We start from the raw sequence: 26707 nt of genomic DNA, 5'->3' as shown, positions 1-26707 counted from the left end.
TCAAAGTTTATATACATACTTCACATTTGTTTGTGTGTGTGTGTATATATATATATATATATATATATGTATATGTATATGTGCGTGTGCGCGCACAAAACGGCGGGCATGGGAACAAAGCGTAGCTCAGGGGCGGGGTAGAGGGAACGGGAGAGGATGGGACGAGGGCGGAGCCTTGTATGATGAGGTTTGAATTTGTGACCAATAATACGACTCCTTTCCCTTGTACGTAATTACAATGCAGGTCTGTAAATAGAGAGGCGGCGAGGCGGCCCTTTTTCATTCTCTCGCAGTTTCCTCGAGAAGCAGCATTATGCCTACTGATCCAGCCAAGACCGCGCCCAAAAAGGGCTCCAAGAAGGCTGTCACAAAGACGGCCGGCAAAGGTGGCAAGAAGCGCAGAAAGTCAAGGAAGGAGAGCTACGCTATCTACGTGTACAAGGTCCTGAAGCAGGTGCACCCTGATACCGGCATCTCTTCTAAGGCTATGGGCATCATGAATTCCTTCGTAAACGACATTTTCGAGCGCATCGCCGGTGAGTCTTCTCGTCTCGCTCACTACAACAAGCGGTCCACCATCACTTCTAGGGAAATCCAGACAGCCGTGCGCCTGTTGCTTCCCGGTGAACTTGCAAAGCATGCCGTGTCCGAGGGCACAAAGGCCGTCACCAAGTACACCAGCTCAAAGTAAAGCGTGTTACGCCGTCTTTAAGATAAAAACCAACGGCTCTTTTAAGAGCCACCCATTTTTTCATACAAAGAGCGGTCTTTTTTGCGCGGGCAGCAATTCTCGCCGCCCGCTCACTATGACCTTTTGTATAACGAGGTAAGTAAACAAACATAGCATTAGAGGTACATTAGTAGAGCACAATTTGAATTTGGGCCGTAGCAACACAGCATATGAAGCATTAGAGCTATTGTAGCAGAACATAATTTAAATAAGAGCCATAGTAGCACTGCATCATTTAAATTGGAGTCATAGTTGGCCAACATAATTTGATTTATAGTGATTTATAGTCATAGCAGCACTGCATAATTAGCATTAGAGCTATAGTTGCAGAACAGCACAATAAAATTTAAATTAGAACCATAGCAGCACAACAGTGTTTCCCATTTGGGCCCTAGCAGCACAACCTAATATACATGTGCACTTTTGTATAACAACATAATTTAAATTTGGACCATGGTGGCACAACAGTAATTTGAATTGGAGTTATATTTGGCCAAAATAATTTGAGTTAGAGTCATAGTAGCACAACATTGTTCTGCTACTATAGCTCTAATTGTAATTATGTAGTGCTGCTATGACTAAAATTCAAATTATGTTGGCCAACTAAGACTCCAATTTAAATGATGTGGTGCTACTATGGCTCTAATTCAAATTATGGTGTGCTGATAGGGCCCTGATGTGAAACACAGTGAGCATTAGAGCTATAGTAGCAGCACAGTGTTTCACATCAGGGCCCTAACAGCACACCATAATTTGAATTAGAGCCATAGTAGCACCACATCATTTAAATTGGAGTCTTAGTTGGCCAACATAATTTGAATTTTAGTCATAGCAGCACTACATAATTACAATTAGAGCTATAGTAGCAGAACAATGTTGTGCTACTATGACTCTAACTCAAGTTATGTTGTGCTGCTAGGGCCCTGATGTGAAACACAGTTAGCATTAAAGCTACAGTAGCACTACAGTGTTTCAATGGAGGGCCCTAGCAGCACACCATAATTTAAATTAGAGTTAGAGCAGCATTGCATAATTAGCATTAAAGCTATGGTAGCACAACAGTGTTTTACATCAGGGCCAGGACAGCACAGCATAATTTGAATTTGGGCCACAGTAGCAGAACAGTGTTTCTCACTAGGGCCATAGCAGCACAACTAAATTTAAATTGGAGAGATAGTATTCCAGCATAATTAGCATTAGATCTATAGTAGCACCACAGTGTTTCACATCAGGGCCCTAGCAGCACAACATAATTTGAATTAGAGCCATAGTAGCAGAGCATCATTTGAATTAGAGCCATAGTTGGCCAACATAAATCGGATTATCGTCATAGCAGCACAACATAATTTGAATTAGTCATAGTAGAATAAAATAGGTAGCATTTGAGCTATAGTAGCAGAACAATGTTATGCTACTATGACTTTAATTCAAATTATGTTGTGCTGCTAGGGCCCTGATGTGAAACACAGTTAGCATTAGAGCTATAGTAGCAGTCGAGTGTTTCACATCAAGGCCATAGTGGCACAACATAATTTAAATAAGAGCCATAGTAGCACTGCATCATTTAAATTGGAGTCATAGTTGGCCAACATAATTTGATTTATAGTCATAGCAGCACTGCATAATTAGCATTAGACCTATAGCTGCAGAACAGCACAATATAATTTAAATTAGAACCATAGCAGCACAACCTAATATACATGTGCACTTTTGAATAACAATTTAAAATTGGACCATGGTGGCACAACAGTAATTTGAATTAGAGCCATAGTAGCACAACATTGTTCTGCTACTATAGCTCTAATGCTACCTATGTTGTGCTACTATGGCTCTGATTCGAATTATGTTGTGCTGCTAGGGCCCTGACGTAAAACACCGGGAGCATTAGAGCTACAGTAGCAGCACAGCGTTTCACATCAGGGCCCTAGCAGCACAACATAATTAGCATTAGAGCTATAGTAGCAGCACAGTGTTTCACATCAGGGCCCTGGCAGCACAACCTAATTTAAATTAAGTCATAGTAGCACAACATTGTTCTGCTACTATAGCTCTAATGCTACCTATGTTGTGCTACTATGGCTTTAATTCGAATCATGTTGTGCTGCTAGGGCCCTGATGTGAAACACAGTTAGCATTAGAGCTATAGTAGTAGTACAGTGTTTCACATAAGGACCAGGACAGCACAGCATAGCATAATTTGAATTTAGGCCACAGTAGCGGAACAGTGTTTCCCACTAGGGCCACAGCAGCACAACAAAATTTAAATTGGAGAGATAGTATCTCAGCATAATTAGCATTAGATCTATAGTAGCACCACAGTGTTTTACATCAGGGCCCTAGCAGCACAACATAATTTGAATTAGAGCCATAGTAGCAGAGCATCATTTGACTTAGGGCCATAGTTGGCCAAGATCATTTGGATTAGAGTCATGGGAGCACAACACAATTAGCATTAGAGCTATAGTAGCAGCACAGTGTTTCACATCAAGGCCCTGGCAGCACAACATAATTTGAATTAAAGTCATAGTAGCACAACATTGTTCTGCTGCTATAGCTCTAATGCTACCTATGTTGTGCTACTATGGCTCTAATTCAAATCATGTTGTGCTGCTAGGGCCCTGAGGTGAATCACAGTGAGCATTAGAGCTATAGTAGCAGTACAGTGTTTCACATGAGGGCCCTAGCAGCACAACATGATTCGAATCAGAGCCATAGTTGGCCCACATGATTTGTATTGGAGTCATATTGGCATTACATAATTAGCATTACTGCTACGGTAGCACAACAGTGTTTCACATCAAGGCCATAGTAGCACAACATAATTGAATTTAGAGCCATAGCAGTACTTCATCATTTGAAGTGAAACCATAGCAGCAGCACAGTGTTTCACATCAGGGCCATAATCAGCACACCATAATTTGAATTAGAGTCATAGCAGCACTACATTATTAGCATTAAAGCTATAGTAGCAGAACAATGTTGTGCTACTATGACTCTACTTCAAGTTATGCTGTGCTGCTAGGGCCCTGATGTGAAACACAGTGAGCATTAGAGCTATAGTAGCAGCACAGTGTTTCACATCAGGGCCCTAACAGCACACCATAATTTGAATTAGAGCCATAGTAGCACCACATCATTTAAATTGGAGTCTTAGTTGGCCAACATAATTTGAATTTTAGTCATAGCAGCACTACATAATTAGCATTAGAGCTATAGTAGCAGAACAATGTTGTGCTACTATGACTCTAACTCAAGTTATGTTGTGCTGCTAGGGCCCTGATGTGAAACACAGTTAGCATTAAAGCTACAGTAGCACTACAGTGTTTCACATGAGGGCCCTAGCAGCACACCATAATTTAAATTAGAGTTAGAGCAGCATTGCATAATTAGCATTAAAGCTATGGTAGCACAACAGTGTTTTACATCAGGGCCAGGACAGCACAGCATAATTTGAATTTGGGCCACAGTAGCAGCACAGTGTTTCTCACTAGGGTCATAGCAGCACAACTAAATTTAAATTGGAGAGATAGTATTCCAGCATAATTAGCATTAGATCTATAGTAGCACCACAGTGTTTCACATCAGGGCCCTAGCAGCACAACATAATTTGAATTAGAGCCATAGTAGAAGAGCATCATTTGAATTAGAGCCATAGTTGGCCAACATAAATCGGATTATCGTCATAGCAGCACAACATAATTTAAATTAGTCATAGTAGCATAAAATAGGTAGCATTTGAGCTATAGTAGCAGAACAATGTTATGCTACTATGACTTTAATTCAAATTATGTTGTGCTGCTAGGGCCCTGATGTGAAACACAGTTAGCATTAGAGCTATAGTAGCAGTCGAGTGTTTCACATCAAGGCCATAGTGGCACAACATAATTTAAATAAGAGCCATAGTAGCACTGCATCATTTAAATTGGAGTCATAGTTGGCCAACATAATTTGATTTATAGTCATAGCAGCACTGCATAATTAGCATTAGAGCTATAGCTGCAGAACAGCACAATATAATTTAAATTAGAACCATAGCAGCACAACCTAATATACATGTGCACTTTTGAATAACATAATTTAAATTTGGACCATGGTGGCACAACAGTAATTTGAATTAGAGCCATAGTAGCACAACATTGTTCTGCTACTATAGCTCTAATGCTACCTATGTTGTGCTACTATGGCTCTGATTCGAATTATGTTGTGCTGCTAGGGCCCTGACGTAAAACACCGGGAGCATTAGAGCTACAGTAGCAGCACAGCGTTTCACATCAGGGCCCTAGCAGCACAACATAATTAGCATTAGAGCTATAGTAGCAGCACAGTGTTTCACATCAGGGCCCTGGCAGCACAACCTAATTTAAATTAAGTCATAGTAGCACAACATTGTTCTGCTACTATAGCTCTAATGCTACCTATGTTGTGCTACTATGGCTTTAATTCGAATCATGTTGTGCTGCTAGGGCCCTGATGTGAAACACAGTTAGCATTAGAGCTATAGTAGTAGTACAGTGTTTCACATAAGGACCAGGACAGCACAGCATAGCATAATTTGAATTTAGGCCACAGTAGCGGAACAGTGTTTCCCACTAGGGCCACAGCAGCACAACAAAATTTAAATTGGAGAGATAGTATCTCAGCATAATTAGCATTAGATCTATAGTAGCACCACAGTGTTTTACATCAGGGCCCTAGCAGCACAACATAATTTGAATTAGAGCCATAGTAGCAGAGCATCATTTGACTTAGGGCCATAGTTGGCCAAGATCATTTGGATTAGAGTCATGGGAGCACAACACAATTAGCATTAGAGCTATAGTAGCAGCACAGTGTTTCACATCAAGGCCCTGGCAGCACAACATAGCACAACATAATTTGAATTAAAGTCATAGTAGCACAACATTGTTCTGCTGCTATAGCTCTAATGCTACCTATGTTGTGCTACTATGGCTCTAATTCAAATCATGTTGTGCTGCTAGGGCCCTGAGGTGAATCACAGTGAGCATTAGAGCTATAGTAGCAGTACAGTGTTTCACATGAGGGCCCTAGCAGCACAACATGATTCGAATCAGAGCCATAGTTGGCCCACATGATTTGTATTGGAGTCATATTGGCATTACATAATTAGCATTACTGCTACGGTAGCACAACAGTGTTTCACATCAAGGCCATAGTAGCACAACATAATTGAATTTAGAGCCATAGCAGTACTTCATCATTTGAAGTGAAACCATAGCAGCAGCACAGTGTTTCACATCAGGGCCATAATCAGCACACCATAATTTGAATTAGAGTCATAGCAGCACTACATTATTAGCATTAAAGCTATAGTAGCAGAACAATGTTGTGCTACTATGACTCTACTTCAAGTTATGCTGTGCTGCTAGGGCCCTGATGTGAAACACAGTGAGCATTAGAGCTATAGTAGCAGCACAGTGTTTCACATCAGGGCCCTAACAGCACACCATAATTTGAATTAGAGCCATAGTAGCACCACATCATTTAAATTGGAGTCTTAGTTGGCCAACATAATTTGAATTTTAGTCATAGCAGCACTACATAATTAGCATTAGAGCTATAGTAGCAGAACAATGTTGTGCTACTATGACTCTAACTCAAGTTATGTTGTGCTGCTAGGGCCCTGATGTGAAACACAGTTAGCATTAAAGCTACAGTAGCACTACAGTGTTTCACATGAGGGCCCTAGCAGCACACCATAATTTAAATTAGAGTTAGAGCAGCATTGCATAATTAGCATTAAAGCTATGGTAGCACAACAGTGTTTTACATCAGGGCCAGGACAGCACAGCATAATTTGAATTTGGGCCACAGTAGCAGCACAGTGTTTCTCACTAGGGTCATAGCAGCACAACTAAATTTAAATTGGAGAGATAGTATTCCAGCATAATTAGCATTAGATCTATAGTAGCACCACAGCGTTTCACATCAGGGCCCTAGCAGCACAACATAATTTGAATTAGAGCCATAGTAGAAGAGCATCATTTGAATTAGAGCCATAGTTGGCCAACATAAATCGGATTATCGTCATAGCAGCACAACATAATTTAAATTAGTCATAGTAGCATAAAATAGGTAGCATTTGAGCTATAGTAGCAGAACAATGTTATGCTACTATGACTTTAATTCAAATTATGTTGTGCTGCTAGGGCCCTGATGTGAAACACAGTTAGCATTAGAGCTATAGTAGCAGTCGAGTGTTTCACATCAAGGCCCTGGCAGCACAACACAGCACAACATAATTTAAATAAGAGCCATAGTAGCACTGCATCATTTAAATTGGAGTCATAGTTGGCCAACATAATTTGATTTATAGTCATAGCAGCACTGCATAATTAGCATTAGAGCTATAGCTGCAGAACAGCACAATATAATTTAAATTAGAACCATAGCAGCACAACCTAATATACATGTGCACTTTTGAATAACATAATTTAAATTTGGACCATGGTGGCACAACAGTAATTTGAATTAGAGCCATAGTAGCACAACATTGTTCTGCTACTATAGCTCTAATGCTACCTATGTTGTGCTACTATGGCTCTGATTCGAATTATGTTGTGCTGCTAGGGCCCTGACGTAAAACACCGGGAGCATTAGAGCTACAGTAGCAGCACAGCGTTTCACATCAGGGCCCTAGCAGCACAACATAATATTAGCATTAGAGCTATAGTAGCAGCACAGTGTTTCACATCAGGGCCCTGGCAGCACAACCTAATTTAAATTAAGTCATAGTAGCACAACATTGTTCTGCTACTATAGCTCTAATGCTACCTATGTTGTGCTACTATGGCTTTAATTCGAATCATGTTGTGCTGCTAGGGCCCTGATGTGAAACACAGTTAGCATTAGAGCTATAGTAGTAGTACAGTGTTTCACATAAGGACCAGGACAGCACAGCATAGCATAATTTGAATTTAGGCCACAGTAGCGGAACAGTGTTTCCCACTAGGGCCACAGCAGCACAACAAAATTTAAATTGGAGAGATAGTATCTCAGCATAATTAGCCTTAGATCTATAGTAGCACCACAGTGTTTTACATCAGGGCCCTAGCAGCACAACATAATTTGAATTAGAGCCATAGTAGCAGAGCATCATTTGACTTAGGGCCATAGTTGGCCAAGATCATTTGGATTAGAGTCATGGGAGCACAACACAATTAGCATTAGAGCTATAGTAGCAGCACAGTGTTTCACATCAAGGCCCTGGCAGCACAACATAGCACAACATAATTTGAATTAAAGTCATAGTAGCACAACATTGTTCTGCTGCTATAGCTCTAATGCTACCTATGTTGTGCTACTATGGCTCTAATTCAAATCATGTTGTGCTGCTAGGGCCCTGAGGTGAATCACAGTGAGCATTAGAGCTATAGTAGCAGTACAGTGTTTCACATGAGGGCCCTAGCAGCACAACATGATTCGAATCAGAGCCATAGTTGGCCCACATGATTTGTATTGGAGTCATATTGGCATTACATAATTAGCATTACTGCTACGGTAGCACAACAGTGTTTCACATCAAGGCCATAGTAGCACAACATAATTGAATTTAGAGCCATAGCAGTACTTCATCATTTGAAGTGAAACCATAGCAGCAGCACAGTGTTTCACATCAGGGCCATAATCAGCACACCATAATTTGAATTAGAGTCATAGCAGCACTACATTATTAGCATTAAAGCTATAGTAGCAGAACAATGTTGTGCTACTATGACTCTACTTCAAGTTATGCTGTGCTGCTAGGGCCCTGATGTGAAACACAGTGAGCATTAGAGCTATAGTAGCAGCACAGTGTTTCACATCAGGGCCCTAACAGCACACCATAATTTGAATTAGAGCCATAGTAGCACCACATCATTTAAATTGGAGTCTTAGTTGGCCAACATAATTTGAATTTTAGTCATAGCAGCACTACATAATTAGCATTAGAGCTATAGTAGCAGAACAATGTTGTGCTACTATGACTCTAACTCAAGTTATGTTGTGCTGCTAGGGCCCTGATGTGAAACACAGTTAGCATTAAAGCTACAGTAGCACTACAGTGTTTCACATGAGGGCCCTAGCAGCACACCATAATTTAAATTAGAGTTAGAGCAGCATTGCATAATTAGCATTAAAGCTATGGTAGCACAACAGTGTTTTACATCAGGGCCAGGACAGCACAGCATAATTTGAATTTGGGCCACAGTAGCAGCACAGTGTTTCTCACTAGGGTCATAGCAGCACAACTAAATTTAAATTGGAGAGATAGTATTCCAGCATAATTAGCATTAGATCTATAGTAGCACCACAGTGTTTCACATCAGGGCCCTAGCAGCACAACATAATTTGAATTAGAGCCATAGTAGAAGAGCATCATTTGAATTAGAGCCATAGTTGGCCAACATAAATCGGATTATCGTCATAGCAGCACAACATAATTTAAATTAGTCATAGTAGCATAAAATAGGTAGCATTTGAGCTATAGTAGCAGAACAATGTTATGCTACTATGACTTTAATTCAAATTATGTTGTGCTGCTAGGGCCCTGATGTGAAACACAGTTAGCATTAGAGCTATAGTAGCAGTCGAGTGTTTCACATCAAGGCCATAGTGGCACAACATAATTTAAATAAGAGCCATAGTAGCACTGCATCATTTAAATTGGAGTCATAGTTGGCCAACATAATTTGATTTATAGTCATAGCAGCACTGCATAATTAGCATTAGTGCTATAGCTGCAGAACAGCACAATATAATTTAAATTAGAACCATAGCAGCACAACCTAATATACATGTGCACTTTTGAATAACATAATTTAAATTTGGACCATGGTGGCACAACAGTAATTTGAATTAGAGCCATAGTAGCACAACATTGTTCTGCTACTATAGCTCTAATGCTACCTATGTTGTGCTACTATGGCTCTGATTCGAATTATGTTGTGCTGCTAGGGCCCTGACGTAAAACACCGGGAGCATTAGAGCTACAGTAGCAGCACAGCGTTTCACATCAGGGCCCTAGCAGCACAACATAATTAGCATTAGAGCTATAGTAGCAGCACAGTGTTTCACATCAGGGCCCTGGCAGCACAACCTAATTTAAATTAAGTCATAGTAGCACAACATTGTTCTGCTACTATAGCTCTAATGCTACCTATGTTGTGCTACTATGGCTTTAATTCGAATCATGTTGTGCTGCTAGGGCCCTGATGTGAAACACAGTTAGCATTAGAGCTATAGTAGTAGTACAGTGTTTCACATAAGGACCAGGACAGCACAGCATAGCATAATTTGAATTTAGGCCACAGTAGCGGAACAGTGTTTCCCACTAGGGCCACAGCAGCACAACAAAATTTAAATTGGAGAGATAGTATCTCAGCATAATTAGCATTAGATCTATAGTAGCACCACAGTGTTTTACATCAGGGCCCTAGCAGCACAACATAATTTGAATTAGAGCCATAGTAGCAGAGCATCATTTGACTTAGGGCCATAGTTGGCCAAGATCATTTGGATTAGAGTCATGGGAGCACAACACAATTAGCATTAGAGCTATAGTAGCAGCACAGTGTTTCACATCAAGGCCCTGGCAGCACAACATAGCACAACATAATTTGAATTAAAGTCATAGTAGCACAACATTGTTCTGCTGCTATAGCTCTAATGCTACCTATGTTGTGCTACTATGGCTCTAATTCAAATCATGTTGTGCTGCTAGGGCCCTGAGGTGAATCACAGTGAGCATTAGAGCTATAGTAGCAGTACAGTGTTAAACATGAGGGCCCTAGCAGCACAACGTAATTTTAATTAGAGTCATAGTTGGCCAACATAATTTAAATTAGAGTCATGGCAGCACTGCATATATAGCATTACAGCTATAGTAGCAAAACAGTGTTTCACATCAAGGTCATAGTGGAAATTACATTACATAATGTAATTTAGAGCCATAGTAGTACTTCATCATTTGAATTGAAACCATAGCAGCACAACAGTGTTTCACATCAGGGCCCTAGCAGCACAACCTTATTTGAATTAGAGCCATAGTAGCACAACATAATTAGCATTAGAGCTATCGTAGCAGAGCAATGTTGTGCTACTAAGGCTCTAATTCAAATTAGGTTGTGCTGCTAGGGCCCTGATGTGAAATACTGTTCCGCTACTATAGCTGTAATGCTAACTGTGTTTCACATCAGGCCCCTAGCAGCACAACATAATTTGAATTAGAGTCATAGTAGCAGAGCATCATTCGACTTAGAGCCATAGTTGGCCAACATAAATCGGATTATAGTCATAGCACCGCAACATAATTAGCATTAGAGCTATTATAGCAGCACAGTGTTTTACATCAGGGCCCTAGCAGCACAACATAATTTGAATTAGAGCCATAGTAGCAGAGCATCATTTGACTTAGGGCCATAGTTGGCCAAGATCATTTGGATTAGAGTCATGGGAGCACAACACAAGAGAGCATTAGAGCTATAGTAGCAGCACAGTGTTTCACATCAAGGCCCTGGCAGCACAACATAGCACAACATAATTTGAATTAAAGTCATAGTAGCACAACATTGTTCTGCTGCTATAGCTCTAATGCTACCTATGTTGTGCTACTATGGCTCTAATTCAAATCATGTTGTGCTGCTAGGGCCCTGAGGTGAATCACAGTGAGCATTAGAGCTATAGTAGCAGTACAGTGTTAAACATGAGGGCCCTAGCAGCACAACGTAATTTTAATTAGAGTCATAGTTGGCCAACATAATTTAAATTAGAGTCATGGCAGCACTGCATATATAGCATTACAGCTATAGTAGCAAAACAGTGTTTCACATCAAGGTCATAGTGGAAATTACATTACATAATGTAATTTAGAGCCATAGTAGTACTTCATCATTTGAATTGAAACCATAGCAGCACAACAGTGTTTCACATCAGGGCCCTAGCAGCACAACCTTATTTGAATTAGAGCCATAGTAGCACAACATAATTAGCATTAGAGCTATCGTAGCAGAGCAATGTTGTGCTACTAAGGCTCTAATTCAAATTAGGTTGTGCTGCTAGGGCCCTGATGTGAAATACTGTTCCGCTACTATAGCTGTAATGCTAACTGTGTTTCACATCAGGCCCCTAGCAGCACAACATAATTTGAATTAGAGTCATAGTAGCAGAGCATCATTCGACTTAGAGCCATAGTTGGCCAACATAAATCGGATTATAGTCATAGCACCGCAACATAATTAGCATTAGAGCTATTATAGCAGCACAGTGTTTCACATCAGGGCCCTGGCAGCACCAGCTATTTTGAATTAAGTCATAGTAGCACAACATTGTTCTGCTACTATAGCTCTAATGCTACCTATGTTGTGCTACTATGGCTCTAATTCGAATCGTGTTGGGCTGCTGGGGCCCTGATGGGAAACACAGTTAGCATTAGAGCTATAGTAGCAGTACAGTGTTTCACATGAGGGCCCTAGCAGCACACCATAATTTGAATTGGAGTCATATTGGCATTACATAATTAGCATTAATGCTACGGTAGCACAACAGTGTTTTCCATCAGGGCCAGGACAGCACAGCATTATTTGAATTTGGGCCACAGTACCGGAACAGTGTTTCCCACTAGGGCCATAGCAGCACAACAAAATTTAAATTGGAGAGATGGTTGCCCAACATTATTAGCATTAGATCTATTGTAGCAGAACAGTGTTTCACATCAGGCCCTAGCAGCACAACGTAATTTGAATTAGATCCATAGTAGCAGAGCATCATTTGGATTAAAGTCATAGGAGCACAACATAATTAGCATTAGAGCTATAGTAGCAGCACAGTGTTTCACATCAGGGCCCTGGCAGCACAACATAGCACAACATAATTTGAATTAAAGTCATAGTAGCACAACATTGTTCTGCTACTATAGCTCTAATGCTACCTATGTTGTGCTACTATGGCTCTGATTCGAATCATGTTGTGCTGCTAGGGCCCTGATGTGAATCACAGTTAGCATTAGAGCTATAGTAGCAGTACAGTGTTTCACATGAGGGCCCTAGCAGCACAACATGATTCGAATCAGAGCCATAGTTGGCCCACATGATTTGTATTGGAGTCATATTGGCATTACATAATTAGCATTACTGCTACGGTAGCACAACAGTGTTTTACATCAAGGCCATAGTAGCACAACATAATTGAATTTAGAGCCATAGCAGTACTTCATCATTTGAAGTGAAACCATAGCAGCAGCAGCACAGTGTTTCACATCAGGGCCATAATCAGCACACCATAATTTGAATTAGAGCCATAGTAGCACCACATCATTTAAATTGGAGTCATAGTTGGCCAACATAATTTGAATTATAGTAATAGCAGCACTACATAATTAGCATTAGAGCTATAGTAGCAGAACAATGTTGTGCTACTATGACTCTACTTCAAGTTATGCTGTGCTGCTCGGGCCCTGATGTGAAACACAGTGAGCATTAGAGCTATAGTAGCAGTACAGTGTTTCACATGAGGGCCCTAGCAACACACCACAATTTGAATTAGAATTAGAGCAGCATTGCATAATTAGAGTTAGAGCTACGGTAAAACAACAGTGTTTTACATCAGGGCCAGGACAGCACAGCAGAATTTGAATTGGGCCACAGTAGAGGAACAGTGTTTCCCACTTGGGCCATAGTAGCACAACATAATTTAATTTAAAGCCATAGTAGTACTTCATCATTTGAATTGAAACCAAAACAGCAGAATACTGTTTCACATCATAATTAGCATTAGAGCAATAGTAGCACAACATAGTTAGCATTAGATCTATCATAGCAGAGCAATTTTGTGCTACTATGACTCTAATTCGAATCATGTTGTGCTGCTAGGGCCCTGATGTGAAACACAGTTAGCCTTAGAGCTATAGTAGTAGTACAGTGTTTCACATAAGGACCAGGACAGCACAGCATAGCATAATTTGAATTTAGGCCACGGTAGCGGAACAGTGTTTCCCACTAGGGCCATAGCAGCACAACAAAATTTAAATTGGAGAGATAGTATCTCAGCATAATTAGCATTAGATCTATAGTAGCACCACAGTGTTTTACATCAGGGCCCTAGCAGCACAACATAATTTGAATTAGAGCCATAGTAGCAGAGCATCATTTGACTTAGGGCCATAGTTGGCCAAGATCATTTGGATTAGAGTCATGGGAGCACAACACAAGAGAGCATTAGAGCTATAGTAGCAGCACAGTGTTTCACATCAAGGCCCTGGCAGCACAACATAGCACAACATAATTTGAATTAAAGTCATAGTAGCACAACATTGTTCTGCTGCTATAGCTCTAATGCTACCTATGTTGTGCTACTATGGCTCTAATTCAAATCATGTTGTGCTGCTAGGGCCCTGAGGTGAATCACAGTGAGCATTAGAGCTATAGTAGCAGTACAGTGTTAAACATGAGGGCCCTAGCAGCACAACGTAATTTTAATTAGAGTCATAGTTGGCCAACATAATTTAAATTAGAGTCATGGCAGCACTGCATATATAGCATTACAGCTATAGTAGCAAAACAGTGTTTCACATCAAGGTCATAGTGGAAATTACATTACATAATGTAATTTAGAGCCATAGTAGTACTTCATCATTTGAATTGAAACCATAGCAGCACAACAGTGTTTCACATCAGGGCCCTAGCAGCACAACCTTATTTGAATTAGAGCCATAGTAGCACAACATAATTAGCATTAGAGCTATCGTAGCAGAGCAATGTTGTGCTACTAAGGCTCTAATTCAAATTAGGTTGTGCTGCTAGGGCCCTGATGTGAAATACTGTTCCGCTACTATAGCTGTAATGCTAACTGTGTTTCACATCAGGCCCCTAGCAGCACAACATAATTTGAATTAGAGTCATAGTAGCAGAGCATCATTCGACTTAGAGCCATAGTTGGCCAACATAAATCGGATTATAGTCATAGCACCGCAACATAATTAGCATTAGAGCTATTATAGCAGCACAGTGTTTCACATCAGGGCCCTGGCAGCACCAGCTATTTTGAATTAAGTCATAGTAGCACAACATTGTTCTGCTACTATAGCTCTAATGCTACCTATGTTGTGCTACTATGGCTCTAATTCGAATCGTGTTGGGCTGCTGGGGCCCTGATGGGAAACACAGTTAGCATTAGAGCTATAGTAGCAGTACAGTGTTTCACATGAGGGCCCTAGCAGCACACCATAATTTGAATTGGAGTCATATTGGCATTACATAATTAGCATTAATGCTACGGTAGCACAACAGTGTTTTCCATCAGGGCCAGGACAGCACAGCATTATTTGAATTTGGGCCACAGTACCGGAACAGTGTTTCCCACTAGGGCCATAGCAGCACAACAAAATTTAAATTGGAGAGATGGTTGCCCAACATTATTAGCATTAGATCTATTGTAGCAGAACAGTGTTTCACATCAGGCCCTAGCAGCACAACGTAATTTGAATTAGATCCATAGTAGCAGAGCATCATTTGGATTAAAGTCATAGGAGCACAACATAATTAGCATTAGAGCTATAGTAGCAGCACAGTGTTTCACATCAGGGCCCTGGCAGCACAACATAGCACAACATAATTTGAATTAAAGTCATAGTAGCACAACATTGTTCTGCTACTATAGCTCTAATGCTACCTATGTTGTGCTACTATGGCTCTGATTCGAATAATGTTGTGCTGCTAGGGCCCTGATGTGAATCACAGTTAGCATTAGAGCTATAGTAGCAGTACAGTGTTTCACATGAGGGCCCTAGCAGCACAACATGATTCGAATCAGAGCCATAGTTGGCCCACATGATTTGTATTGGAGTCATATTGGCATTACATAATTAGCATTACTGCTACGGTAGCACAACAGTGTTTTACATCAAGGCCATAGTAGCACAACATAATTGAATTTAGAGCCATAGCAGTACTTCATCATTTGAAGTGAAACCATAGCAGCAGCAGCACAGTGTTTCACATCAGGGCCATAATCAGCACACCATAATTTGAATTAGAGCCATAGTAGCACCACATCATTTAAATTGGAGTCATAGTTGGCCAACATAATTTGAATTATAGTAATAGCAGCACTACATAATTAGCATTAGAGCTATAGTAGCAGAACAATGTTGTGCTACTATGACTCTACTTCAAGTTATGCTGTGCTGCTCGGGCCCTGATGTGAAACACAGTGAGCATTAGAGCTATAGTAGCAGTACAGTGTTTCACATGAGGGCCCTAGCAACACACCACAATTTGAATTAGAATTAGAGCAGCATTGCATAATTAGAGTTAGAGCTACGGTAAAACAACAGTGTTTTACATCAGGGCCAGGACAGCACAGCAGAATTTGAATTGGGCCACAGTAGAGGAACAGTGTTTCCCACTTGGGCCATAGTAGCACAACATAATTTAATTTAAAGCCATAGTAGTACTTCATCATTTGAATTGAAACCAAAACAGCAGAATACTGTTTCACATCATAATTAGCATTAGAGCAATAGTAGCACAACATAGTTAGCATTAGATCTATCATAGCAGAGCAATTTTGTGCTACTATGACTCTAATTCGAATCATGTTGTGCTGCTAGGGCCCTGATGTGAAACACAGTTAGCCTTAGAGCTATAGTAGTAGTACAGTGTTTCACATAAGGACCAGGACAGCACAGCATAGCATAATTTGAATTTAGGCCACGGTAGCGGAACAGTGTTTCCCACTAGGGCCATAGCAGCACAACAAAATTTAAATTGGAGAGATAGTATCTCAGCATAATTAGCATTAGATCTATAGTAGCACCACAGTGTTTTACATCAGGGCCCTAGCAGCACAACATAATTTGAATTAGAGCCATAGTAGCAGAGCATCATTTGACTTAGGGCCATAGTTGGCCAAGATCATTTGGATTAGAGTCATGGGAGCACAACACAAGAGAGCATTAGAGCTATAGTAGCAGCACAGTGTTTCACATCAAGGCCCTGGCAGCACAACATAGCACAACATAATTTGAATTAAAGTCATAGTAGCACAACATTGTTCTGCTGCTATAGCTCTAATGCTACCTATGTTGTGCTACTATGGCTCTAATTCAAATCATGTTGTGCTGCTAGGGCCCTGAGGTGAATCACAGTGAGCATTAGAGCTATAGTAGCAGTACAGTGTTAAACATGAGGGCCCTAGCAGCACAACGTAATTTTAATTAGAGTCATAGTTGGCCAACATAATTTAAATTAGAGTCATGGCAGCACTGCATATATAGCATTACAGCTATAGTAGCAAAACAGTGTTTCACATCAAGGTCATAGTGGAAATTACATTACATAATGTAATTTAGAGCCATAGTAGTACTTCATCATTTGAATTGAAACCATAGCAGCACAACAGTGTTTCACATCAGGGCCCTAGCAGCACAACCTTATTTGAATTAGAGCCATAGTAGCACAACATAATTAGCATTAGAGCTATCGTAGCAGAGCAATGTTGTGCTACTAAGGCTCTAATTCAAATTAGGTTGTGCTGCTAGGGCCCTGATGTGAAATACTGTTCCGCTACTATAGCTGTAATGCTAACTGTGTTTCACATCAGGCCCCTAGCAGCACAACATAATTTGAATTAGAGTCATAGTAGCAGAGCATCATTCGACTTAGAGCCATAGTTGGCCAACATAAATCGGATTATAGTCATAGCACCGCAACATAATTAGCATTAGAGCTATTATAGCAGCACAGTGTTTCACATCAGGGCCCTGGCAGCACCAGCTATTTTGAATTAAGTCATAGTAGCACAACATTGTTCTGCTACTATAGCTCTAATGCTACCTATGTTGTGCTACTATGGCTCTAATTCGAATCGTGTTGGGCTGCTGGGGCCCTGATGGGAAACACAGTTAGCATTAGAGCTATAGTAGCAGTACAGTGTTTCACATGAGGGCCCTAGCAGCACACCATAATTTGAATTGGAGTCATATTGGCATTACATAATTAGCATTAATGCTACGGTAGCACAACAGTGTTTTCCATCAGGGCCAGGACAGCACAGCATTATTTGAATTTGGGCCACAGTACCGGAACAGTGTTTCCCACTAGGGCCATAGCAGCACAACAAAATTTAAATTGGAGAGATGGTTGCCCAACATTATTAGCATTAGATCTATTGTAGCAGAACAGTGTTTCACATCAGGCCCTAGCAGCACAACGTAATTTGAATTAGATCCATAGTAGCAGAGCATCATTTGGATTAAAGTCATAGGAGCACAACATAATTAGCATTAGAGCTATAGTAGCAGCACAGTGTTTCACATCAGGGCCCTGGCAGCACAACATAGCACAACATAATTTGAATTAAAGTCATAGTAGCACAACATTGTTCTGCTACTATAGCTCTAATGCTACCTATGTTGTGCTACTATGGCTCTGATTCGAATCATGTTGTGCTGCTAGGGCCCTGATGTGAATCACAGTTAGCATTAGAGCTATAGTAGCAGTACAGTGTTTCACATGAGGGCCCTAGCAGCACAACATGATTCGAATCAGAGCCATAGTTGGCCCACATGATTTGTATTGGAGTCATATTGGCATTACATAATTAGCATTACTGCTACGGTAGCACAACAGTGTTTTACATCAAGGCCATAGTAGCACAACATAATTGAATTTAGAGCCATAGCAGTACTTCATCATTTGAAGTGAAACCATAGCAGCAGCAGCACAGTGTTTCACATCAGGGCCATAATCAGCACACCATAATTTGAATTAGAGCCATAGTAGCACCACATCATTTAAATTGGAGTCATAGTTGGCCAACATAATTTGAATTATAGTAATAGCAGCACTACATAATTAGCATTAGAGCTATAGTAGCAGAACAATGTTGTGCTACTATGACTCTACTTCAAGTTATGCTGTGCTGCTCGGGCCCTGATGTGAAACACAGTGAGCATTAGAGCTATAGTAGCAGTACAGTGTTTCACATGAGGGCCCTAGCAACACACCACAATTTGAATTAGAATTAGAGCAGCATTGCATAATTAGAGTTAGAGCTACGGTAAAACAACAGTGTTTTACATCAGGGCCAGGACAGCACAGCAGAATTTGAATTGGGCCACAGTAGAGGAACAGTGTTTCCCACTTGGGCCATAGTAGCACAACATAATTTAATTTAAAGCCATAGTAGTACTTCATCATTTGAATTGAAACCAAAACAGCAGAATACTGTTTCACATCATAATTAGCATTAGAGCAATAGTAGCACAACATAGTTAGCATTAGATCTATCATAGCAGAGCAATTTTGTGCTACTATGACTCTAATTCAAATTATTTTGTGCTGCTAGGGCCCTGATGTGAAACACTGTTCTGCTACTACAGCTCTAATGCTAACTGTGTTTCACATCAGGGCCCTAGCGGCACAACATAATTTAAATTAGGGCCATAGTAGCACATCATCTTTTGATTTAGAACCATAGCAGCACAACAGTGTTTCCCATTCGGGCCCTAGCAGCACACCCTAATATACATGTGCACTTTTGTAGAACAATACAATTCAAATTTGGACCATGGTGGCACAACATAATTGCCATTAGGGCCAGAGCGGCACAACAGTAATTTGAAATAGAGCTATAGTAGCACAACATCATTTGAATTGGAGTTATATTTGGCCAAAATAATTTGATTTAGAGTCATAGTAGCACAACATTGTTCTGCTACTATAGCTCTAATGCTACCTATGTTGTGCTACTATGGCTCTGATTCGAATTATGTTGTGCTGCTAGGGCCCTGACGTAAAAGACAGTTAGCATTAGAGCTATAGTAGCATTACAGTGTTTCACATGAGGGCCCTAGCAGCACAACATGATTCGAATCAGAGCCATAGTTGGCCCACATGATTTGTATTGGAGTCATATTGGCATTACATAATTAGCATTACTGCTACGGTAGCACAACAGTGTTTCACATCAAGGCCATAGTAGCACAACATAATTGAATTTAGAGCCATAGCAGTACTTCATCATTTGAAGTGAAACCATAGCAGCAGCACAGTGTTTCACATCAGGGCCATAATCAGCACACCATAATTTGAATTAGAGTCATAGCAGCACTACATTATTAGCATTAAAGCTATAGTAGCAGAACAATGTTGTGCTACTATGACTCTACTTCAAGTTATGCTGTGCTGCTAGGGCCCTGATGTGAAACACAGTGAGCATTAGAGCTATAGTAGCAGCACAGTGTTTCACATCAGGGCCCTAACAGCACACCATAATTTGAATTAGAGCCATAGTAGCACCACATCATTTAAATTGGAGTCTTAGTTGGCCAACATAATTTGAATTTTAGTCATAGCAGCACTACATAATTAGCATTAGAGCTATAGTAGCAGAACAATGTTGTGCTACTATGACTCTAACTCAAGTTATGTTGTGCTGCTAGGGCCCTGATGTGAAACACAGTTAGCATTAAAGCTATAGTAGCACTACAGTGTTTCACATCAGGGCCCTAGCAGCACACCATAATTTAAATTAGAGTTAGAGCAGCATTGCATAATTAGCATTAAAGCTATGGTAGCACAACAGTGTTTTCCATCAGGGCCAGGACAGCACAGCATAATTTGAATTTGGGCCACAGTAGCAGCACAGTGTTTCTCACTAGGGTCATAGCAGCACAACTAAATTTAAATTGGAGAGATAGTATTCCAGCATAATTAGCATTAGATCTATAGTAGCACCACAGTGTTTCACATCAGGGCCCTAGCAGCACAACATAATTTGAATTAGAGCCATAGTAGAAGAGCATCATTTGAATTAGAGCCATAGTTGGCCAACATAAATCGGATTATCGTCATAGCAGCACAACATAATTTAAATTAGTCATAGTAGCATAAAATAGGTAGCATTTGAGCTATAGTAGCAGAACAATGTTATGCTACTATGACTTTAATTCAAATTATGTTGTGCTGCTAGGGCCCTGATGTGAAACACAGTTAGCATTAGAGCTATAGTAGCAGTCGAGTGTTTCACATCAAGGCCATAGTGGCACAACATAATTTAAATAAGAGCCATAGTAGCACTGCATCATTTAAATTGGAGTCATAGTTGGCCAACATAATTTGATTTATAGTCATAGCAGCACTGCATAATTAGCATTAGAGCTATAGCTGCAGAACAGCACAATATAATTTAAATTAGAACCATAGCAGCACAACCTAATATACATGTGCACTTTTGAATAACATAATTTAAATTTGGACCATGGTGGCACAACAGTAATTTGAATTAGAGCCATAGTAGCACAACATTGTTCTGCTACTATAGCTCTAATGCTACCTATGTTGTGCTACTATGGCTCTGATTCGAATTATGTTGTGCTGCTAGGGCCCTGACGTAAAACACCGGGAGCATTAGAGCTACAGTAGCAGCACAGCGTTTCACATCAGGGCCCTAGCAGCACAACATAATTAGCATTAGAGCTATAGTAGCAGCACAGTGTTTCACATCAGGGCCCTGGCAGCACAACCTAATTTAAATTAAGTCATAGTAGCACAACATTGTTGTGCTACTATGGCTTTAATTCGAATCATGTTGTGCTGCTAGGGCCCTGATGTGAAACACAGTTAGCCTTAGAGCTATAGTAGTAGTACAGTGTTTCACATAAGGACCAGGACAGCACAGCATAGCATAATTTGAATTTAGGCCACGGTAGCGGAACAGTGTTTCCCACTAGGGCCATAGCAGCACAACAAAATTTAAATTGGAGAGATAGTATCTCAGCATAATTAGCATTAGATCTATAGTAGCACCACAGTGTTTTACATCAGGGCCCTAGCAGCACAACATAATTTGAATTAGAGCCATAGTAGCAGAGCATCATTTGACTTAGGGCCATAGTTGGCCAAGATCATTTGGATTAGAGTCATGGGAGCACAACACAAGAGAGCATTAGAGCTATAGTAGCAGCACAGTGTTTCACATCAAGGCCCTGGCAGCACAACATAGCACAACATAATTTGAATTAAAGTCATAGTAGCACAACATTGTTCTGCTGCTATAGCTCTAATGCTACCTATGTTGTGCTACTATGGCTCTAATTCAAATCATGTTGTGCTGCTAGGGCCCTGAGGTGAATCACAGTGAGCATTAGAGCTATAGTAGCAGTACAGTGTTAAACATGAGGGCCCTAGCAGCACAACGTAATTTTAATTAGAGTCATAGTTGGCCAACATAATTTGAATTAGAGTCATGGCAGCACTGCATATATAGCATTACAGCTATAGTAGCAAAACAGTGTTTCACATCAAGGTCATAGTGGCACAAAATAATGTAATTTAGAGCCATAGTAGTACTTCATCATTTGAATTGAAACCATAGCAGCACAACAGTGTTTCACATCAGGGCCCTAGCAGCACAACCTTATTTGAATTAGAGCCATAGTAGCACAACATAATTAGCATTAGAGCTATCGTAGCAGAGCAATGTTGTGCTACTAAGGCTCTAATTCAAATTAGGTTGTGCTGCTAGGGCCCTGATGTGAAATACTGTTCCGCTACTATAGCTGTAATGCTAACTGTGTTTCACATCAGGCCCCTAGCAGCACAACATAATTTGAATTAGAGTCATAGTAGCAGAGCATCATTCGACTTAGAGCCATAGTTGGCCAACATAAATCGGATTATAGTCATAGCACCGCAACATAATTAGCATTAGAGCTATTATAGCAGCACAGTGTTTCACATCAGGGCCCTAGCAGCACAACATAATTAGCATTAGAGCTATTATAGCAGCACAGTGTTTCACATCAGGGCCCTGGCAGCACCAGCTATTTTGAATTAAGTCATAGTAGCACAACATTGTTCTGCTACTATAGCTCTAATGCTACCTATGTTGTGCTACTATGGCTCTAATTCGAATCGTGTTGGGCTGCTGGGGCCCTGATGGGAAACACAGTTAGCATTAGAGCTATAGTAGCAGTACAGTGTTTCACATGAGGGCCCTAGCAGCACACCATAATTTGAATTAGAGTCATAGTTGGCCCACATGATTTGTATTGGAGTCATATTGGCATTACATAATTAGCATTAATGCTACGGTAGCACAACAGTGTTTTCCATCAGGGCCAGGACAGCACAGCATTATTTGAATTTGGGCCACAGTAGCGGAACAGTGTTTCCCACTAGGGCCATAGCAGCACAACAAAATTTAAATTGGAGAGATGGTTGCCCAACATTATTAGCATTAGATCTATTGTAGCAGAACAGTGTTTCACATCAGGCCCTAGCAGCACAACGTAATTTGAATTAGATCCATAGTAGCAGAGCATCATTTGGATTAAAGTCATAGGAGCACAACATAATTAGCATTAGAGCTATAGTAGCAGCACAGTGTTTCACATCAGGGCCCTGGCAGCACAACATAGCACAACATAATTTGAATTAAAGTCATAGTAGCACAACATTGTTCTGCTACTATAGCTCTAATGCTACCTATGTTGTGCTACTATGGCTCTGATTCGAATCATGTTGTGCTGCTAGGGCCCTGATGTGAATCACAGTTAGCATTAGAGCTATAGTAGCAGTACAGTGTTTCACATGAGGGCCCTAGCAGCACAACATGATTCGAATCAGAGCCATAGTTGGCCCACATGATTTGTATTGGAGTCATATTGGCATTACATAATTAGCATTACTGCTACGGTAGCACAACAGTGTTTCACATCAAGGCCATAGTAGCACAACATAATTGAATTTAGAGCCATAGCAGTACTTCATCATTTGAAGTGAAACCATAGCAGCAGCAGCACAGTGTTTCACATCAGGGCCATAATCAGCACACCATAATTTGAATTAGAGCCATAGTAGCACCACATCATTTAAATTGGAGTCATAGTTGGCCAACATAATTTGAATTATAGTAATAGCAGCACTACATAATTAGCATTAGAGCTATAGTAGCAGAACAATGTTGTGCTACTATGACTCTACTTCAAGTTATGCTGTGCTGCTCGGGCCCTGATGTGAAACACATTGAGCATTAGAGCTATAGTAGCAGTACAGTGTTTCACATGAGGGCCCTAGCAACACACCACAATTTGAATTAGAATTAGAGCAGCATTGCATAATTAGAGTTAGAGCTAAGGTAAAACAACAGTGTTTTACATCAGGGCCAGGACAGCACAGCAGAATTTGAATTGGTGCACAGTAGAGGAACAGTGTTTCCCACTTGGGCCATAGTAGCACAACATAATTTAATTTAAAGCCATAGTAGTACTTCATCATTTGAATTGAAACCATAGCAGCAGAATACTGTTTCACATCATAATTAGCATTAGAGCAATAGTAGCACAACATAGTTAGCATTAGATCTATCATAGCAGAGCAATTTTGTGCTACTATGACTCTAATTCAAATTATTTTGTGCTGCTAGGGCCCTGATGTGAAACACTGTTCTGCTACTACAGCTCTAATGCTAACTGTGTTTCACATCAGGGCCCTAGCGGCACAACATAATTTAAATTAGGGCCATAGTAGCACATCATCTTTTGATTTAGAACCATAGCAGCACAACAGTGTTTCCCATTCGGGCCCTAGCAGCACACCCTAATATACATGTGCACTTTTGTAGAACAATACAATTCAAATTTGGACCATGGTGGCACAACATAATTGCCATTAGGGCCAGAGCGGCACAACAGTAATTTGAAATAGAGCTATAGTAGCACAACATCATTTGAATTGGAGTTATATTTGGCCAAAATAATTTGATTTAGAGTCATAGTAGCACAACATTGTTCTGCTACTATAGCTCTAATGCTACCTATGTTGTGCTACTATGGCTCTGATTCGAATTATGTTGTGCTGCTAGGGCCCTGACGTAAAAGACAGTTAGCATTAGAGCTATAGTAGCAGTACAGTGTTTCACATGAGGGCCCTAGCAGCACAACATGATTCGAATCAGAGCCATAGTTGGCCCACATGATTTGTATTGGAGTCATATTGGCATTACATAATTAGCATTACTGCTACGGTAGCACAACAGTGTTTCACATCAAGGCCATAGTAGCACAACATAATTGAATTTAGAGCCATAGCAGTACTTCATCATTTGAAGTGAAACCATAGCAGCAGCACAGTGTTTTACATCAGGGCCATAATCAGCACACCATAATTTGAATTAGAGTAATAGCAGCACTACATTATTAGCATTAAAGCTATAGTAGCAGAACAATGTTGTGCTACTATGACTCTACTTCAAGTTATGCTGTGCTGCTAGGGCCCTGATGTGAAACACAGTGAGCATTAGAGCTATAGTAGCAGCACAGTGTTTCACATCAGGGCCCTAACAGCACACCATAATTTGAATTAGAGCCATAGTAGCACCACATCATTTAAATTGGAGTCTTAGTTGGCCAACATAATTTGAATTTTAGTCATAGCAGCACTACATAATTAGCATTAGAGCTATAGTAGCAGAACAATGTTGTGCTACTATGACTCTAACTCAAGTTATGTTGTGCTGCTAGGGCCCTGATGTGAAACACAGTTAGCATTAAAGCTATAGTAGCACTACAGTGTTTCACATGAGGGCCCTAGCAGCACACCATAATTTAAATTAGAGTTAGAGCAGCATTGCATAATTAGCATTAAAGCTATGGTAGCACAACAGTGTTTTACATCAGGGCCAGGACAGCACAGCATAATTTGAATTTGGGCCACAGTAGCAGAACAGTGTTTCTCACTAGGGTCATAGCAGCACAACTAAATTTAAATTGGAGAGATAGTATTCCAGCATAATTAGCATTAGATCTATAGTAGCACCACAGTGTTTCACATCAGGGCCCTAGCAGCACAACATAATTTGAATTAGAGCCATAGTAGCAGAGCATCATTTGAATTAGAGCCATAGTTGGCCAACATAAATCGGATTATCGTCATAGCAGCACAACATAATTTGAATTAGTCATAGTAGCATAAAATAGGTAGCATTTGAGCTATAGTAGCAGAACAATGTTATGCTACTATGACTTTAATTCAAATTATGTTGTGCTGCTAGGGCCCTGATGTGAAACACAGTTAGCATTAGAGCTATAGTAGCAGTCGAGTGTTTCACATCAAGGCCATAGTGGCACAACATAATTTAAATAAGAGCCATAGTAGCACTGCATCATTTAAATTGGAGTCATAGTTGGCCAACATAATTTGATTTATAGTCATAGGAGCACTGCATAATTAGCATTAGAGCTATAGTTGCAGAACAGCACAATATAATTTAAATTAGAACCATAGCAGCACAACCTAATATACATGTGCACTTTTGAATAACATAATTTAAATTTGGACCATGGTGGCACAACAGTAATTTGAATTAGAGCCATAGTAGCACAACATTGTTGTGCTACTATGGCTTTAATTCGAATCATGTTGTGCTGCTAGGGCCCTGATGTGAAACACAGTTAGCCTTAGAGCTATAGTAGTAGTACAGTGTTTCACATAAGGACCAGGACAGCACAGCATAGCATAATTTGAATTTAGGCCACAGTAGCGGAACAGTGTTTCCCACTAGGGCCATAGCAGCACAACAAAATTTAAATTGGAGAGATAGTATCTCAGCATAATTAGCATTAGGTCTATAGTAGCACCACAGTGTTTTACATCAGGGCCCTAGCAGCACAACATAATTTGAATTAGAGCCATAGTAGCAGAGCATCATTTGACTTAGGGCCATAGTTGGCCAAGATCATTTGGATTAGAGTCATGGGAGCACAACACAAGAGAGCATTAGAGCTATAGTAGCAGCACAGTGTTTCACATCAAGGCCCTGGCAGCACAACATAGCACAACATAATTTGAATTAAAGTCATAGTAGCACAACATTGTTCTGCTGCTATAGCTCTAATGCTACCTATGTTGTGCTACTATGGCTCTAATTCAAATTAGGTTGTGCTGCTAGGGCCCTGATGTGAAATACTGTTCCGCTACT

At 40.4% G+C, this 26707-nt stretch overlaps 1 pseudogene across 1 annotated transcript; it reads left to right on the top strand.

Moving 5' to 3' along the window:
• Positions 1-110: 110 nt before the first annotated feature.
• LOC310735508 (histone H2B pseudogene) lies at positions 111-24272 on the top strand (annotated as a pseudogene). The gene is made up of 7 exons: positions 111-830; positions 1950-2000; positions 18986-19547; positions 19957-20262; positions 22566-22977; positions 23072-23362; positions 24068-24272. The product of its transcript is annotated as a histone H2B pseudogene (transcript).
• Positions 24273-26707: the final 2435 nt, after the last annotated feature.

Source organism: Silurus aristotelis, assembly GCF_946808225.1.
Source record: "Silurus aristotelis genome assembly, chromosome: 13".
Classification (NCBI taxonomy): Eukaryota; Metazoa; Chordata; class Actinopteri; order Siluriformes; family Siluridae; genus Silurus; species Silurus aristotelis.
This window is presented reverse-complemented; position numbering and strand designations above follow the sequence as displayed.